A 19,591-nucleotide genomic window follows, 5' to 3' on the forward strand; every position below is an offset into this window, starting at 1 on the left:
TTTTTAGTAGAGACAGGGTTTCACCGTGTTAGCCAGGATGGTCGTGATCTCTTGACCTCGTGATCTGCCCACCTCAGCCTCCCAAAGTGCTGGGATTACAGGTGTGAGCCACTGGGCCCAGCCACGGGTACAGTATTTTAAGTCTAATAATGAAAGAATGCTTACATGTCAGATAAAAATGTTATCAACTAACAATTAGAACATCTGGAAATTTTTTGTATATGTGATTCCCTAGTACCTAATTACTGGACAAGCTTTTAAAAAATACACGCTTCTCCCACAGATGATTAAAAAAACCTGTGATTAGTCACACCTGTAACTTGTAAGTTTATTCATTAGTTCATTCAGTAGTTACTTATAGAATACCTACTCTGAGCCAAGTACTCTCATAGAACGTTGAAGAGAAACATATTCATTAACTTCACTCATTCATCTAATAAATTCTGTGAGGTAGGCTCTGTGCTACATGCTAGAGATATGGTAGTGGATAAGACAAAGTACAACCTGGGAGATAGACAATCAAATAATCACAGTGACCAATTCAAGAGGCAAGAGAATGTTCAGGAAACCAAGGCCAGGAGAGATTGTGACTTTCCCAGGGTACCCAGTTAGTCAGAGAGGAAGCTGGACCTAGAATCTGTCTTCCTGGCATCCTCCCAATCTGTTCAGAGGTGACAACATTGACAATGGCTGTCACTCCCTGCATTCCCGCTATGCTACTTCCTGTGCTGGGTGCTCATTTATCCTCACACATGATGACTCCATTTCATTCTGATACCTTAAAATGATTCTAGAAAGGGAATCCTCAAAGGCCCTGCAAAAGCCTGAAGGCTTTACCTTCCTGCATTCTCCCTGCCCCCAACACATCTGCACATCTCTGAGAGGGGATCTACTCCTCCCTACAAACTTGAAAGCGCCTTAAAGGCTTTCTGCTCCCGGCTCAGTTCCCTGCCCAGGTGACATGTGAGCAGTTACAAAGCCATGGAAACTATTCCCAGAACACTGGTTTTCAAGCATGGCTGAATGCCATAATAACCTGGTCAGGGGTGGGGGGAGAGGGAATGTGCTTTAAAACTAGCTTACCAGGCTGGGCATGGGGGCTGACGCCTGTAATCCCAGCACTTTGGGAGGCTGAGGCAAGTGGATCACTTAAGCTCAAGAGTTCGAGACCAGCCTGGTCAACATGGCAAAACCTCGTCTTCACAAAAATACAAAAATTAGCCAGATGTGGTGGCAGGCATCTGTAATCCCCGCTACTTGGGAGACTGAGGCACAAGAATCAGTCGCTTGAGCTCGGGAGGCAGAGGTTTCAGTGAGCCAAGATCAAACCACTGTACTCTAGCCTAGGCAACAGAGCAAGACTTCATCTCAAAAAACAAAAAACAAAACAAACTAGCTTGCCAGCAAGGCATGATCTAATATAGAGGTTATCAAAGTATGCCCCCAGTCCAGCAGCATCAGTAGAATCTTTGAACTTGGTAGAAATACAGAGTCTTGGGCCCCTTCCCCAACCCCACTGAATGAGAAGTCTGTGGGTAGCCCCACCATCTGTGCTCTAACAAGCCCTCTGAATGGTTCTGAGGCTGTAACTATTTATCTAGGTGTTATCAGGTAAGGGCTAGGGACTATTTTTAAGTATTTCAGGTAATTTAGAAGTCTAGAGAGTTGGGAACCACAAGGAGAGCATTCCTCACTGCAAAAAAAACACACTTTGGAATGTCCTAGGGCAGTGAGGTAAATGCTATACAAAAGAAAACACTGGAGAAAACTTTCAAGAACAGTAAGGTTGGAAAAATTTGGCAGACAATTTAAAAATTGAAAAGCATTGCTATTAATTACAGTACATGCAAAAGTTACACTATAGGATAAAAAACTTATTTTGCAAAACAATCCTATTTTGAGACCTAGAAAACTAATCTTTCAAAGTTATCTATTCTAGAAACAATTTAAGGAACACATTCCTGAAATAGAGAAAAATGTTCTGTTTCACAGTTTTTATCTTGAATAAAAAACATGGTGTTTTTTCCACTATTTGTTTTCCTATTGACAGTTAATGTTTGTTTCAATTATTGCTGTTTTAAATGTTCATAATGTTATTTTATATTTGTTAATAAGCATATCTATATTCTTTATGTTCTTTAATAATTGAAAATTGGGCTGAGTGCAATGGCACAGGCCTGTAATCCTAACAATTTGGGAGGGCGAGGCAGGTAGATTGCTGGAGCCCAGGAGTTTGAGACCAGCTTAGGCACATGGTGAAACCCCAAACCCCGTCTCCAGACACACAAAGAAAATATATAATAATTAGCTGGGCTTAGTGGACACACCTGTAGTTCCAACTACTCAGGAGGCTGAGGTAGGAGGATTGCTTGAACCCAGGAGGTAAAGGCTGCAGTGAGCCAGGCTTACACCACTACACTCCAGTCTGGGTGACAGAGAGAGATTTTGTCTTACAAAGAAGAAAAAAGGAAAATTAATAGGAAAGAGATAAAATGATAAAGACCATCACATTCCTGATTATAGACTGCATAGTATTAGTGAAAATAAAATTCTCAACAACTAAAACTTTTTTCCTCTTATTATTAATTCCAAAGTAAATGTCCCACACAAACACTGTAATAGGATAATTTTTGGCACCAAATTGATACTTGTTATCATATCCCAGGTCTGTCGAGACCCTGGTCAATGGTGTTGTCCCTCTGAGTCTCTTACGAGATTCATGCCAAGTGCCTGGACTGTGCCAAGTAACACCCTCCTTCAAACACAACAACAGCATTGTGCAGGTGGAAACCTTAGAATCCACACTTTCAAATGGGAGAATGCAAGCGTAAAGTAGTTAAGCTATGTAGCTGACTCCAGGCAGTCGGCCACCAGTCTTCATCCCTGCCTTGTCACTGTCCTGTCTCCATCATGCCTAAGGCAGCACCAGAAACACAGTGGATGCTCAGGAAATGCAGCACTATTTTGTTTGTTTGCTGTGTGTATTGGCTTTTGCTTGGGCCAGCTTAAGACTTTCAAAGCCCCGAGTTACTGAAAAGCTTACATAATTCAAATTTTAAAACCATGCTCAACTATAAAGGAAACTGAAGAAAGTCCAACAAAGTCTTTTTCTCATGATGACTCTTCTGATGCTTTATTAAAAGGTCAAATGTAAAAATTCTTTAAAGTAAATGTGTATTTTTTTTTTTTTTTGCCTTGCTTGGTGCACTATAAACATACACATGATACAATACAGTGTGGGCCAATTTCAAATGATGGAGGGTTCTTTCTAGACATCCCCCTACTCAGAGCTTATGCTAGGTATGACTGAAAGGAGGAGACGAAAGGTTGCCTTCTACATCAGGGGTCCTCAACCCGCGGGCCAGGGACCAGTACTGATCTGTGACCTGTTAGGAATCGGGCTGCACAGTAGGAGGTGAGCTGGCAAGGGAGGCTTCATCTGTGTTTACAGCTGCTCCCCATGGCTCGCATCACCACCTGAGCTCCGCCTCCTGTCGGATCAGCAGTGGCATTAGATTCTTATAGGAGTGTGAACCCTATTGTGAACTGCACATGCAAGGGATCTCGATTGCGTGCTCCTTATAAGAATCTAATGCCTGATGATCTGTCACTGTCTCTCATCACCCCCACATGGGGCCGACCATTCAGTTGCAGGAAAACAAGCTCAGAGTCCCCTCTGATTCTACATAACGGTGAGTTGCATAATTATTTCATTGTGTATTCCAATGAAATAATAGAAATGAATTGCACAATACATGTAATGCGCTTGAATCATCCCAAAACCATCCCCCCACACCGCCAGTCCATGGAAAAACTGTCTTTCATAAAACTAGTCCCTGGTGCCAGAAAGTTTGGGGACCACTGTTCTGTATGATCATTGCTTCAATGCATCCCTGACTCAGCAGACACTTGAGAGAGCTGCAAGAGAAGACTGGGTGCTAGAGGATACTCTCCTGAGGTTTTAATATTTCACTACCAATTCAGGTTTAGTCGCCTCAGTCAAAAACAATCTGGAGTCTCACCTCCAAGGACATTTGCTTGAGCATGCAGGCATGGTTGACTTCAGTTCTCACATGAGTGCAAGAGCTCCTCCTGCTGGCAGAGGTGAGAGCAACACTCCAGAGTACATGCGTGAAGCAGGCAGCTTCTGTCACCACGGCGTGCCATCATGGTATGACAAGAAGAAACCAACCTTTGACATGAATTGAATATAAAAACCTGCATCCAATCAAATGCATGGACTTGACTGTCTTGAAAAAATTCAAATTCTTCATCCTAGATTAGCTCTAACTAATTTGGGGTTCTCTCAGCGCATTGGCTGACCAACTTGCCTTCTAATATGCTAATCACCAAATGCCATACATCCCTGGGTTCCATTCTGAACTCCTCACCTTATTCCAAAGCCCCCATATGAAATGTCTCTCGTGACAAGTGTGGGGAAAATGTGGTGAAGAGTTAAAAGTGAATCTCTTACCTCTTTGAACTGTTTTCTTCGTACTTCGTGTACACAGATACACTTTTGATGTGTTAACTAGAAAATCTGACTAGAAAAGAACAAAGCAGCTGTCACTGGAAGGAAGACACTGACAAAAAAAACCACACAGCCCTTTATTGAAGAACTGTCAAGCCCATCCTACAGTTCTGGGGTTGTCTGTGGTATTTATCAAAGACCTAGATCTGATGCAGGAAATTAAAAATAATAATAATAAATCTATCCACTGGGCATTTATTAAAGGAATCTAAAATTATATTACATTTAAAATAACCAAAATGGATATTTTAACAATTCAAATACAAGGTTGTTTTTATTAGTTACATATATAGATGCATATTCGTATATTCCTGTGCATGCTTTCTTACCACAAAAATACACATGTATATATAGAGAATAAAGATATATACATAGATAATGTGTTTAGACACAAATTGAAAACATTTTTTTCACTATGAGAGGAATCTTTTAATGTGTTTAAACTTTTTTTCTTGATATAAACTTTATTTTAATATTACATGTAAAACTGAAGCTTTTAAATATTTCTGAAATTTGCTTAAATGGTCTGTCCAGGAAAGTGGGTTCCTGCATTTCATGTTGCTCAATGGACTCACAATATTTTCCTGCATGTCATTCCCAGCTTTGAGATAACATACATGTTTTTCTTCCCTCTATGCCATTATATATTTATTATACAATTTTGTTCTAGGTGCTATTTCAGCCCAGTCCTAATTACTGTATTACATGGAATTCAATTATCTTTTCCAAGTAAATATACTGTATGTAATAAAAGTAGTGGCCGGGGGGCGGTGGCTCACACTTGTAATCCCAGCACTTTGGGAGGCCAAGGCAGGTGGATCACCTGAGGTCAGGAGTTCAAGAGCAGCCTGGCTAACATGATGAAATCCTGTCTCTACCAAAATTACAAAAATTAGCCAGGTGTGGTGGTAGGTACCTGTAATCCCAGCTACTCAGGAGGCTGAGGTAGGAGAATCGCTTGAACCCACGAGGCAAAGGTTTCAGTGAGCTGTCATCGCGCCATTGCACTCCAGCTTGGGCAAAAAGAGTGAAACTCCATTCAAAAAATAAATAAATAAATAAATAAGAGTAGTTTTCTTACAAAACCCCATGACACGAACATGAGGAGAAAAGAAATCTAGGAGGGACTGCACAGAAAAGCAGAATCGATAAAATTGCTAAGTGTAGCTGGAAATAGTCCATATATTCAAACAAATCTATCTCCTCATATTTTCCGGTCACATTGCCAGATTATAGGATAGGCTTCAGACTTGAGGCTTCACATCTTAGCTATATTATTTAAGAGTTGTATGTCTGTGGGCAGGTTACTTCTGAGCCTCAGTTTCTTCGCCTGTAAAACAGGGGTAACAGCTACCTCACAAAGATTGTTTAATTGAGACATATTTACCACAGCAAGCTCCCCACAACATGAGCTTGAAAGGAAGCAAGTAGATGTTGGATGCCAAAAAACGGCTCGGGGTGCCACGGTTAAATCTGTTTGAGAGGTGGGACATTGAACAATGCAGAACAGATTTCTCTTTTATAGAACAGAATGCAGGGCTTCTCAGAGCCTTTCCCATGCTCACAGATCCTTTTAGTCACAAATATAATTCAGTATTCAGATTTCCACAGAATTATTTGACCTGAAACCCTTTTATGATGAGCGTTTCTGGGGATTAATGTTTCTCAGAACACATTTTGGGTGCAAAATAAAAGGTTGGGGGAAAAAACGATTCTAACAGACATCTCAAGTCAACAGAAACTTTTTAATGGTACCTTTGAACTTGTTGGCATAAAGACAATGTAACAACAATGGAGAAACTATCTGGTAATTCAGGTCACTATTGCCTCAGTTGCAAAGGGCTTTTCATGGTCTAAATTGGCAACCAAGTGTATTTATCCGCACATATTAAGAAAAAAAGTATCTAGCTGGGCGCCGTGGCTCACGCCTGTAATCCCATCACTTTGGTAGGCCGAGGCGGGCGGATCACAAGGCGAGTAGATCGAGACCATCCTGGCTCACATGGTGAAACCCTGTCTCTACTAAAAATAAAAAAAAAAAAATTAGCTGGGCATGGTGGAGGGCGCCTGTAGTCCCAGCTATCTGGGAGGCTGAGGCAGAAGAACTACGTGAACCCGGGAGGCGGAGCTTGCAGTGAGCCAAGATCGCGCCACAGCCTGGGCGACAGAGGGAGACGCGAGACTCCGTCTCAAAAAAAAAAAAAAAAAAAGTATTAGGTAAATAAATGGCTAGAAATGTTTTTCATAGAAATAATTTGTTAATGATTTAAATTAGATTTCATTATAAGTGGTTTAAATGTATTTATGTATCTAAACATTTATCAAGTAGGTATCTAAGTTGAGATCAGGACCAGCCCTGGGTAAGATATTGGTGGCCAGTTAGGTGGGTTTTATGTTCTTTCTCGCCAGACCAACCCCAAGGAAGATTTTCAAGGGGTTATACTGAGGCCCATCATTCTTGTTTATTTTCAACTCTTAAAAGCCAAAATACTGCATGGAACAAGGGCTCTATAAATATCTCTGTATAATTTAACTTTTCAATCAATTGAAGGCAAGAAGAATTGATGATTCATTTCTCTCCTTTTTAAAATTCTCTCCTCTGAAAATTACAACATTTTCAAAGGATCTGATAAATAATATCAAGTTCATTGGCATTTCAAACAGACAAGACATTTATCTATTTTAAACTATGATGAATGTCATATTTCCATTCAAATTTGGGAAGATCACATTTTCAGCTACCAACCAACTATGGAAAAATCTTTCAGACAACAATAACCTCTTAATTGAAGATTTCTCTTAAAATTTTTAATAGAATAATGTGGGTGTTATCCTTCTGAAAAACAAAATTACTTTTAATGAAGCAGTTCAAAATCAGGGCAGAGAAAGAGCAAAGAGTTTCCTTGAGGTTCTGGTGACAGTTTACATAAAAAGATGTTTTATTTTCTCTTCCCAGGGTGTACACCATCATTTTATCTTATTATTCCTGACATTCAGTTCATCATATTAGCATCTTTGTGGGAAACAAGAAAGTAATTAAGGTTTTTGCTCTTTATTCTTCGGGAGACAGAGATTTTGCGTTTCTTCAAAACTCTTAATGATGAGGCAGACCTGGTCAAACACCAAATGCACGAGTTTTAAAATGCAATAAAGATAGAGCTTTAATAATTTTCAATTACAGTTATTCTGCAATAATGTTAGTGAATCTCATCTAAAAAGTAAATTATTCATTGAATAGGAAATAAGAAAGCTTTGGGATTGTATGAATCTCCCATTTAAAGTTTCACTAAGATTCTCCTTGATAAGGTCCTTTTAAAAGATTACATATTTTATACTTTGTTTCTATCCCCTTTCTTCATTCATGATGCTGTTTCTACTTTTTAATATACTTTTCTAACAAAACACGGTAGTTATAGAGTGGCCATTCAGCCGGGTCTATTCAGAATAAGTATTCATTCACTTGCAGCCAGAAATACTGATAGTATGATATTTTTTTATTTAGTTTTAAGAATACATTTTCATTTGAAGCAAATGAAACTTAGAACCAAATAAAAAAAAAAACTATCATTGGCTTTCATTAGAAAATTGGTAGGAAAAAGTCTCTCGTGTTGCCTTTGCATTGCGGAATCTTGCCTTTCATGTAAATAAATAGATCATTTATTGGAAAGTGCACAGAATACAGCAAAACTATAGAAACCCAGAAAATATTTTAAATCAAAATAAAATATGACAAAATGAAAAAGGGCAATGCAGACTATTTCGTTTAAAAAAAAAAAAAAGAAAGCACCGCCCTTCTCCTAGAACTTGAAAACAAGTCATTAACTTAGTCATTTTCTATATCCCCTTTGCAATAATTTCCAGTATTTGTACTCAGAGAAATGCTAGATTCTTTATATCTCCCTGCTCTCTTTTCTCTTGCCATGAATTTAGTTACTTTCATTAAATCTTCCAACCTTAAAATTGAAGAGGGTGTCACAAATTTAACCTAGTGATTAGATTTGTGCAAAACTTTTGCAATGAAACTTTTGACCGGAAGACTTTACACGTAGAATTCTGGTACATATTCCAAACTTACACAAGACTTATGGGATGTGTTCCTGAGTTCAACTGAAAGTTCCCATCCAATAAATATCATCAACTTAACTCACAAATCAAAGCTGACATGGTTGAGATGTCAACACCATGGGCAACTTAAGACCCTGAGGGGTCAAATTCAGTCAGTGATTTCTTTTGAATATTATTTTAGAGTCAATGTGTCTTTTTGTTTGTTTTTTCAAATGTTGTTTAAGAAAGCATTTGTTTATCCATTTCAATGAGAAACTAGGTTGGGACAAGAATAAGGGAATAAATTCCTATATCTGTAGACTTATAGAATAGAGGCAAGAACTAAATTCTTACAAATGCCTTCATCTACTAATTTCCCTCATTCCACTTTACAAAGTACTTTGAGTTTATTACAATGACAAAGATTTTAATGACAAAACAAAAGAAAGAGAATCCACACTAGCCCTTAATCAGTATCTCTGACTCTCTAAACAAGATGTGAATGCTTGTATCCTAATTAGCTTAATTTAAGCTACATATGTAAGTATGTCTAAGACATGAATATTGGGGAAATGATCTTTTCTGTGAAAATACTCATGAAACATCTTTGAAGAGGTAACTTTTGTTTTAGAATCCTTTTTGAAAATCTCTTTACTGAGAAAATTAAAGTAGGCCTAATGTAGTGAATATACACATAGTCCTTAAGATCTAAGAGGCATGGGTTCAAATTCTGACTCAGCCAATTACTAGAAAGCTTTAACTTAACCTCTCTAGTCTTCTGCTTTTTTTCTTTATTTTTTGTTTTTTTTGAAAATGGAGACAATAATAATAGCTACCTCATGGATTATTGAGATTGCCAAAGGAAATAAACATCAAAATTTTCAGACCAGGCACTTAATGAATATGTGCTGATGAATAGTGAATTATTCTAATGAATAATCTGAAGTAATAAGGTATATTATGCAATCTTGTCAAAGTTTACCTAAGTCAAGAGAAATTGTGGTCTGATGTAAAATTTGGTCCCTTTTAAATCCAGCATCATATACATGATTCTACAATTTCCCCCAAGTGATTATAAAATGCTCAGCAAAAGAAAATGAAAATAAAGTACTTCCTGCATTGCTAAAAGAATGTCCCAACGGAAGCTATATCTTAAATAAAACTTGAATTTGTTTAGAAATCTCACTTGAATAATTGAGATCTTCATATATAGTAATACTTTGAATCCTATATTATAATTGAATCATCACGGGATATTTTTCTCACAGAGATTCACTGTGTATCATCTCTACTTGGCCTTTGTTGAAGATGTTTTCTTTAAAATCTTCCCCCAAAGTCTTCATTTCTCAAAAATTCTACTTTTCCATAATTTTATTTTTTGGTCCAGAGATCACAAGAATGGACTAAACAGAGGCACAAAGGTGCAGCAAAATATAAGCACTGTTGTGTAAAACTAAATGATTTCTACCCTACTTTAGCATAAATGAGTCTCCTGACAAATACTGTAAATAGAAAACTTACTAAAAATGCCTTTGAGTGGTGTGTTTTATTGCCTGTTTGCATAAACAACTTATGTGTGTCTACTTCACTTTCAATGTTGATTTAAATTTTACTCTATCGACAAAGAGATCTCGTTGAGGAAGAAACTTATCAAATATTTTCTACCAAAAGCCAAAAGAAACATCTGGCAAGAGTACAAGATCTAGACCCTGGTACACACAGGGTAATCTACTCATTGCAATGCTCCACAAAACGTAAAGTAAGATTTGGTTTTACACATTCTCATTATAAACATACTTAAGGAAACTGGCACACACCAGAGATTTAGGCTCATGTGATTCAGAGGCTACTCAAGGTCCAAACTTCCTTCTGACCTGCTCCTCTGGAGGGCACAAAATTGAGAAGAATGAATCGCATCTCCAATTTGACCCACTTGTCAATTCCAACCTTGTCAGGGAACCCTATTGCATTAGTCAGCTCAGGCTCCTGTAACAAAATATTACAGATTGGATGGCTTAAACAACAGATATTTATATCTCACAGTTATGGAGGCTGGAAGTTCAAGATCCAGGTGCCATTTGATTTGGTTCCTAGTGAGAGCCCTCTTCCTGCTTACAGACAGCTGCCTTCTCCCTGTGTACTCACGTGGCTGAGAGACAGCCCTAGTATCATCCTCTTTTTAAAATGACAGGAATCCCATCATGGGGGTCCCACTCGCAAGACCTCATCTAAATCTAATTATTTCCCGAAGGTCCCACCTCCAAATGCCATCAACTGAGGGTTAGGGCTTCAATACATGAATTTGGGGCAGGGGTCAAGGGAACATAAAAATACAGTCCACAATACTTGTTTCAATGTGTCAGTGTACCAAATATGACTTCCAAAATTCATAGCAGGAGATAAACTTGTACACATCACTTTACATTTATGAGTGTGCTGGACTAAGTCCCTTAAGGCAAGCTCTGCCTTTACTATTTAAATCAGTGGACAAATAAAATATAAATAATAGTGTCTTTAGACAAATACGTAGTGAGATTTGATTACCTAAAATTTTTAAAGCCATTTAATTTTGCCTTTGTAAATAGACTGCTTGTATATAATTATTCGTAACATTTGTTTACGTGCAGTTACATGAACATGACCCAGCCCATTATTTACTCTGGCTTTTAAAAACTATGTGCATGATCAAAATATCAATGGCCTAATAACATGGAAAAATTGATTTGGGGAAAATAAGAGAGAAAGAGATTTATATCATAGCATTACAACGCAAATTAATGCTTTCATGTCTTTTAAATTTCTATTTTATCATTAATTATGGTGTGATAAAACTTCATAATTAAAATAACCATACCATATGTTGTTATATGTGCCCATTTTATTCTGAAAGGAGATATATATATGTCCTTTCATATGTTTTATTCTCAGCCATCTGTGAAAACTAATCCTGTGGCAAACATGGATCAGCAGTTCTTCAATTTGATGTTATAAAGCGTTAAAATACTTGGGATCCTAGATCCAGACATGTTCAATTGCTATTATATCTTGTTCATAGAAAGCACTCAACCGCCAGAATATGTTCCTGTGAGTTTTGGCATCTATTCTGAGAATGGAGTTTTAGTGACCTCATTTGAAGAACTCTGGGTTCTCAAGAGATAAAAAGAAAACCAAGTCTGCTATATCAGCAAGTGTCTTTGTATTTAAAATCCATCTTTTGAAACAGTATGTCACTGGATTTTTGAAAACCAATTTAAATATCAGACTTCTAAGTGGCAAGTTTATTCATTCATACTTACTGTGATTATTTAAATATTTCAATTTATTTTGCATTTATTAATTGATTTTTACCATGCTTTCTCAACAATGTAAAGAAAACTTCTACATGTACCCAAGAGCACTTGCATCCTATACATCCATGGCACCAGGGTGGACTATTGCTCTTCTACCCTATTTTCTACCCTCTGCCGTTAGTCTTTTCTCCCATATCAATATCCTTTCAGGTTAACTCATATAATTTCCAATTTCTTGACTCACAATTGCTTCTTCTGTCCCATCGTTCTTTCCTTCCAAGGTTTCCATTTTTCTCTTTCCCTGAAGCCCCTCCTTTAGTGATTATTTTAGCAGGGTTCTATGAGAGAAACACGCCCTCTGGCTTCACCCCTTACTGCTGCATAGTAGATTTGTAGGGTACGTAATTGTACATTGATAGTTCTTTCTCCCAGCGTTGTACAGATACTCCATTGTCTTCTGACACCTGCTATTACTAATGAGAATTCTACTCTTGGAGCAATTACTGCTCCTTTATATGTAATCTGTCTTTTCTCTCTAGCCGTCTTTAAGGTTTTCGCTTTATCTTTGGTGTTCTACAGTTTATTTGTGGTATTTCTAGTTGTTTATTTATTCTTGCTTACCCTGCTTCAGAGTCAATGTAATTCTTCAATCTGAAGATTTGTATCTTTCATTAATAGTTCACATTATCAACTATAATATAGCTTTTCTGTCATTCATTCTATTCTTTCCTTCAGGAAACATCTAGCAAATTATTTGGACTTTCTCATTCTACCTTTCAAGACTTTAATGTCCCTTTCTTATTTTCCAATTCTCTATGACTCTGGGCAGCAATTGATATTATTTCTTTAGATCGTCTCTCTTTCTCTTTCTCTGTCTCTCCCTTTCCTCTCTCCCCTCTATATAGCTAATCTGCTATTTGACCTATCCATTGAGGTTTATATTACAACATTTTTTGTTTCTGGAACTCCTGATTTTGGAACCAAAATTGCCAGTTCTTTTATTTATACTCTCTTTCCTCATTTATGAAGTCTTCAGTAAATTTAAAACTACTTACATAATATCCTCTTTATAAGCTCAAGTTCATTTCGGTATCAGTTCTCTTACTTGTAAACTTAGTTGATTCTCCCTAATAGTGAATCACTTCCTCACGTACTTTGTAAGTTTTATATTGTGGACACATCATCAGCTGAGGTTACTTTTTCATATGGGAGTCCTATGCATTACGAATTATGGAAACAATTCTATTTTACAGTTTTTTATTTGGTCTGATAGGTGATTTATCCTGTGTCTTAAGTTTCCACGTCAGTGTTAAGAATTCAGTCTTTTGTCTTTAAAAACTATGCATATGTCTGCTATCCTGATAATTATTCTGGATATGATTCCCTGTATTTATAAATCACTTGGATATTTATTTTTATTTCCTTTGAACCCAACCACAAATTGGTTTTAAAAAGTGTTTTATTTGTTTCTTTCTTATCGAGTCTATCGTGTGTTCTTATGCAGGGTCAGAAAGCACCTTCACTAACTGTTCATTGCATTGCAAGAGCTACACATCCCACCACCGTGTCATTATGTGAAGGTTTAAGAACAATATAACATGCTAGTCTTAGGGAAGAATCATCATTTACCAATGGATTTGGACATCATTTTCAATGGACCAAGAGGCATGCCTTTATTGATAACCTGGCCTTCCCATCATTTGGCTAATAATTGACCTAATGAGGAACAGAGGCCCCCAGGCAAGCCTGGAGCATCTTGAGCAAATGACTTTAGACACAGGGTCTTAAATTTGATCAGAGAAACATTTCTCTCTGGTTTCTAATTTCTTGTGTCCTGGGAGAAGTGTCTTGTCACACTTAAGATCATCCTAAGGACTGTCTTCTCAACTTTTCAAGTAGGTGGCATACCTTTAGGTGTCTACTCACTTCACGATAATTTACCCTTTCTCTGGAAACTGCTTTTTACCACCGCCCTCATCTCCACAACAGTGGGTCACCCACAGCCATATTTTCACTAACCCAAGTTGGGCCAATCTCATTTTCCCTTCAGGGTATTTAGAATTGAGACAGAATTCAAGTTGTGGCTGGACCTACAGTATCTAAACCTGCAAGGTATAAGGTGACTGGATTCCACACCATGGAGAGAGAGAAGGATAAAGCAGCTCTGAAAGAGAGATAGGGATGAAAGAGAATTCTGACATTGGACCAATTTCTGATTCTAGTTTTCTCCTGAGGACCAGCTGCATTTCTACACTGATTTCCACACTATATCCTTATAATAAATCACCCATCTTCACTTGAGTTAGATCGAATTGGCTGCCATGTCTTGCAACAAGAAAAATCCTAAGACATTACCCTGGGGATACAAATAGAATCTGTGGCAGATAGCAAGGGAAATACTCCGAGCTCTAGGACAACCAGCATTTGTCCAGCACTGACAATGTGCCAAACAATAGCTGGTGCTCAAAAATCAAATACTAAAAAGACAGTTCCAGCCCTGGAGTATCTTACAGAGTAAAAGAGTAGAGAGAAGACACATGAACATATGATGCAATACAAAATAATTCACCACCTCAAAGAAAGTTTTCTATGTTTCTCCACTTCCACACCACCAGCCAGACTAGGTTGGGTGCCTCTCCTACAGCACCCTGTGGTTATCACGATCACTAATATATCAGACACTGTGTATAAGTTATCTATTCACTGGACCACCTCTTTTGTAAACTGTGAGCTCTTTGGAAACAGAAATGGTGCTTTTCACCACAGTATTCCAAATAAATTGCAAAGTTTCTATGAAATAGCAGTTGCACAATAAATATTTGCTAAACAAACGACTACATGAAAAAACAAATGAAGGTACCTGTACACAAATAGGACAGAAGAAAGAATAAGTAATTAATTTTATCTGGAAAGGACTTAGAGGATCTTTCAAGGAGGCAGTATAATGTACAAGATAAGAGCACTGATTTTGGAGCCAGAGATGCCTGAAAGCACGGAGTGGATCCCACGTACATTAGCGACACAATCTTTTCTTCATCTGAAATGTGGAGATGCTCTTGATCAATATCTCACAGAGCTATTGTGAATATGATGTACAGGAGAGTATCCAAAAGGACACACATACTCATACCAGGTAGAGTCTGGTTTTCAGGGAAAGAAAAGAGGATGAAACTGCAGAACCTCAGAGGCCAAGCTCTTCTCCTGCATGTTCTCTCTGTGCCATTTTAAAATTGACTGGTGGGATTAAGAATGCAGCTTTAAGCACCTCTGTATCTGCTATTTGCCAACTTTAGCATGCAGAACTCAAGGACTTGTAGCCGGGATGGAAGCAGATTCCACACAATTGGGGGCTCACGGGAAATGACTAAGAGGAGAGCTCTGGGAATGGTAGGAGTCCAGTCTAGGAGAGTGACTAAAGGGTCAATCAATTACCAGGACAAGTTATTTTGGTGACACAGGTAGACTTGTGTTTATGTGAGTAGGCAGTAAAGGAACATGTGATTTCAATAGCAGATGTCTCAATAAGTGACTCTGACAAATATCTGGTTGATAGAAGGGTGGTTCCAGAGGATTCAATTTAGAACTGCTACAGGGGTATGAGAATAAGATCTTACCCTAAGAGAAAGAGAGACTGCAAAACTGTTGTTCATGCATCATCAATGGGGCCAATATCACTCCAAGGGGACAAAAATTGTTCCTTAAGGGTTTAAAATCTTAGATACTATAATGATTTTTAGCCATCCAATTGGCCACAGAACATAAGCAGATACATAGTATATCTGTGGTATATTATTCAATTCAGGCTGCCATAACAAACATCCATAGCAAGGATGGCTTAAACAGCAAAAAATTGCTTTTCATTGGTCTGGAAACTGAAAAGTTTGAGATCAAAATGCCAGCAATGTGGGTTTCATTCTGGAGCATCTTCTCTTGGCTTGTGGGCAGCCATCATCTCACTGCGTGCTGACAGGATGTTTTCTTTGTGTGCATGCAGGGAGGGCGTGAGCAAGCTCTCCAGTGTCCCTTCTTAGAAAAGCACTAATCTCATTGTGAAAGCCCCACCCTCAAGACCTCATCTAACCCCAGTTATATCCCAAAGGCCCCATCTCCAACTATCATCACATTGGAGCTTCAACATATGAATTTGGGTGGTGGAGGGGAACACAAACATTCAGCCTGTACGATGTGGTTTTAAAATACAACAGGTGAAAAGTAGCAATTAGGGAAAACAAGTCTAAATCAGCTTTTTAGGTGAGTTATGATAAAAAAAAAAAAAAACCCGCAAGAGTTGTGAAACACTAACATGGATAAGCTATGCCAGGCTTGCTATTGGCTGACCTCATTTGTAGCACTTATATTGCCTGCCTGCGTAAATCCAGCCTTCCACAATTCATCCTTTTCCCCATGTTCTTATACCTGAATTCCAGAGACGGCCACCAGGGTGCCTTGTTGCTATTAGAGCCACGTGGCTTGAGCAGCTGGGCTTCCCGTTAACAGAGAGATGATTTTTACATTTCATTATAGCTCTTAAAAAAAAAATGAGAAAGAGCTCTTCAAGAAACCAGTCTACACAATCAGCATTGGTTAAACATTCATGTTTAAAGAACAAGGGGAAAACACAACTAAATCCAAAATGGTACCTCTGACTGACTTTAGATGATTATTAATTACTGTGTAAATTAACTTGAAGATTAAATATAATTGTTTCTAATTACATTTTTAAAGTCTTTAAATTATACACCATAGAGTGAAACTATGATTGAATGAGACTGATGATCTAGGAAGATGTACCAGGTGTATCCTTCCCATCTCACCTAACACATTGCAGTTTAAGAAGCATGAATCCAAATACACAGTAGGTAAAATTCTCCATGTATCTGGGTCCCTTCATTGCAATTTGTAAGACAGAATCACCTTTCAGAGGTTGGTATGTAGAATCCTCTTTCCCCCTCATTCTCTATATCCTATTAATTCATGTGACAAATACATTTTCCTTTTATGATCTCTTTTATAGACTACCAAAAGAAATTTGAGAAGGATTAAAATGTCAATTCACACACAAATAATTCAAATTAAAAAAAAAACTAAGGAAGAAATTCTGAAAGTAGAACTGAGAACAACAGGGTTGAGTAAAGAACAGCTCCCTGCTCTCTACTAAATTAAGTCCAAACATCTTTCCCCAGCTCTTGACGTCATTCCTGTTGTAATCCCAACTTTCCTTTCTAGGGTTATTGGCAACCACTTCCCTGCATGAAATCTTCATTTCAGCCAAATCGAGACCACTCCCAATTTCTGACACATAAGCTAGTTTTCCTATTTCATATATTTTCTCAAACCTTCCCTCCCTTTTATATTTTCTTACCTTGTTCCATACCCTACAGCCTCATTTCTACATGCCCAATCCTGGTAATTAATTCAAGGCCTAATTCAAATGCTGTCTTCTCTGTTAAGACTCTATTTGTGCTCTGCCATCAAATGAGCTTTCCCTTCCTTTCTTTTGAATCCAAATAACATTTAATTTGGTTCTGTCTTTTATCACTTTAGTCTCCATTTTACCCGGTCCCCCTCTATGTAGTTTAAACTTCTTGATGGCATATCTATGCCTTATTCAACATTCTATTTCCACATAGCTCTCAAGACAATGCATTACATACACTGGGTGTCCAATACTTGCAGAAGCTGCTCTGTCCCCAGCTCCAGCTATGTAAGTGAGTTGTGGATGTCACTCAAATTGGAAGTAATATTTGCAATTCAATGTGAGCTCTTCAGAAAATAGCTCTTATTAGGCAGTGGCTTTCATGAATCATTAACAGGCAGCAGCAGTACTGGGGATTAATTTTAATAATATTTCTGTTACAAAATTCAAAGGCTATCTTAACCAAAACATGTATATCCCAGACAAGTGCACCTGTTGATGACTGCAATGACCACAGCTGAATTTTAAGAGTCGTCCCTTAGTTTAAAAGCTTTGTAAAGCCTTGCCTCCCCATGTGTGGTCCAGAGACTGTCAGCATGGGGTCCACCTGGGAGCTTGTTAGAAATGCAAAATCTGGCTAGGCGCTGTGGCTCACACTTGTAATCCAACACTTTGGGAGGCTGAGGTGGGAGGACAGGTTGAGGCCAGGAGTTCGAAACTAGCCTGGGTAACATACCAACACCCTATCTCTAGAAAAAAAAAAAAAAGTAGCCAGGTGTGGTGGCGTGTGCCTGCGGTCCCAGCTACTCAGGAGACTGGGGTGGGAAGATCGCTTGAGCCCAGGAGTTTGAAACTACAGTGTGCTATGATCATGCCACTGCACTCCAGCCTGGGAAACAGAGCCAGATCCTCTCTCTTTACCAAAAAAAAAGGCAGATTCTTAGGCTGCCCTCCAGACCTGTGGGATTAGGCCTGCATTTTAACAAATACACACAAAGTTTAGAAGCTCTGGTTTAAATGTTTAAAAGGAAATTTACTAAATTTTTAGTGTCCATTTATTTGGACATATATTTAGGTCCAAATACATTCTGTCCATATATTTTATTCAGTGGATATATCAGAAGAGCTTGTTCAGTATATTTAGTAGAATTTAAAGTCAAGAAGTTAATTGTATATAATATGAAAACAAGAATTAAAAGGAATTAAAATAACATCTCAAATCACTGTTTCTTACATTTTGCCCTCAGACTTCCAGAAAGCAGCCAAGAGAAAGTGTTAAGGAGTAGGGAGCACCAACTATATCATTATTCCTGAAATTTCTCTTTTCATGAAAGAAATGAAAAACACTAAATATCAACATGACAGGGTTGGAATGAAGGGGAGGTTTCCAAGGTGGGGCTCATGAAATCCAAATTGTTTGAGTCGAGTCTTCAAGGAGAAACAGAGCTTCTCTCACCTCTAAGGAGAGGCCCAAAAGACCCCTGAGAAGACTAGAAATATAGTCTCCCTGCCACGCTGACACCCTTAATTATGGCTTTTGAGCTTTTGATGTTCTGACACATAAATAGCTAAAAATTTGCTTTTTCATTTTGTGCACTTGCAAGTTGGAAATGTCATCAAGTTTCATCAAGATTGAAATGGGGTCCAATTTGCTAAAAATGCCTCATGCATAAGGAAGTTTTGTGCTCTCTTCCACATGGGAGTCAGCCTGCACAATACATTATGCACCTCGTGCTGGAAAGATCTCGACATGCCACTCAAATACTGAAACGGAGGGAGCAGTCACGCTTCAGGGTCTTTGCACTTTCAGAGGGAGGGGCCCCTAGCCCTCAAGTATTCAATTCCCAAATAAAACTGTTCTATGTACTCACTGTAAAAGTACTGATGTATAAACTCCACCTCCAGCTTCTCCCCGCTCATTATTTCTGAATCACAGACGGTTATTGTGTGGCGGTATGCCCCTAACACAAAGAAAAGCAGACTAATGGTGAAAAATAATTGCTATTTTACGTCTCTTTTGCTCTTAGCAAAGTATAAAACTAACAACTTTTTCTTTAACAATAGGAAAGCAAGGTGAATTAGTCAATGGAAAGATTACTTTCCTATAATTTCAGCCTGTCCTTTAAAATTGGGGTTACATTTCCCTTGATTCTGTCTGGAGACTATGGAAGGAGAAAAAAAAAATCTCTCCCTGAATAAGGTTCTATATCTGATGGCAATCTTTGAGAAAGGTGCTTGCGTTAGGCATGTTTGTTTCCTTTTCCAATGTTGATTTTTTTTTTTTTTTACTGCTTTCCCCCTGAATTTACA

The sequence above is a fragment of the Colobus angolensis genome, unplaced genomic scaffold (assembly GCF_000951035.1).
Source record: "Colobus angolensis palliatus isolate OR3802 unplaced genomic scaffold, Cang.pa_1.0 Scaffold26, whole genome shotgun sequence".
Classification (NCBI taxonomy): domain Eukaryota; kingdom Metazoa; phylum Chordata; class Mammalia; order Primates; family Cercopithecidae; genus Colobus; species Colobus angolensis.